The following is a 660-nucleotide window of genomic DNA, read 5'->3' on the forward strand; positions in this document are numbered from 1 at the left end:
TACAAATTTAAGAAGTTTTGCAGATTTATATCGAAGGAAACAAATTTTGGTAGATGTAGTCAAGTGATATCCACTGAACTGTATACTCTTGGAGCAGCAGCAAAGGCCAACAAGCCTCCTCAGCTTGAACTAAGTTTTGTCTAAAACTTAAATTATACTTCAGTGTGTTATTTCACTTTTCCAACTTCATAAAACCAATGAGCTTGTTAATATGTGAACATGTAACCAGTCCTTGTCAATTATGTAACAAGATCAAGTCTATAATATCATTCAGTTTCAAAGTTTTACCTATATGGCAGGTTGCAATATATACAGATATAGTATGTACTGTTTTCTGTTGTAATTTCTGTCATTTTTGTAATGCCTGATAGTAGGCTTGTTCTTAACCTTTTCCCATACTGAGGATCAGCTTTTAGGTTGATAAGGTTAGAGTTCTATTTACACTGAATAAAGTGCAAGTAAGGAAGAGACATTTAGTTGTGTATAATTAGAAGTGCAAATTTTGGAGCTTTTTCCTAAGATGAGAAATTAAAGTAGTTATAGTTTCAGAATGAGATGTGGTAAACTATTAGATAACAGTTTGGTAGATAAATTGCTAAAAGTGAAGAATTTTGACTAAGGATTAAAAGTAGATTCATCATGCATGTGCACTGCTGTTTT

The 660-nt window shown here is 32.1% G+C and overlaps 1 protein-coding gene across 1 annotated transcript in view; it reads left to right on the forward strand.

Annotated features, from left to right (window-relative positions):
- LOC119590461 overlaps positions 1-660 on the forward strand; it is a 17,206-nt gene that overhangs the window by 6,668 nt on the left and 9,878 nt on the right. The gene's annotated exons all lie outside the window — the stretch shown is intronic.

This window comes from Penaeus monodon, chromosome 27 (genome assembly GCF_015228065.2).
Source record: "Penaeus monodon isolate SGIC_2016 chromosome 27, NSTDA_Pmon_1, whole genome shotgun sequence".
In the NCBI taxonomy this organism is placed as follows: Eukaryota; Metazoa; Arthropoda; class Malacostraca; order Decapoda; family Penaeidae; genus Penaeus; species Penaeus monodon.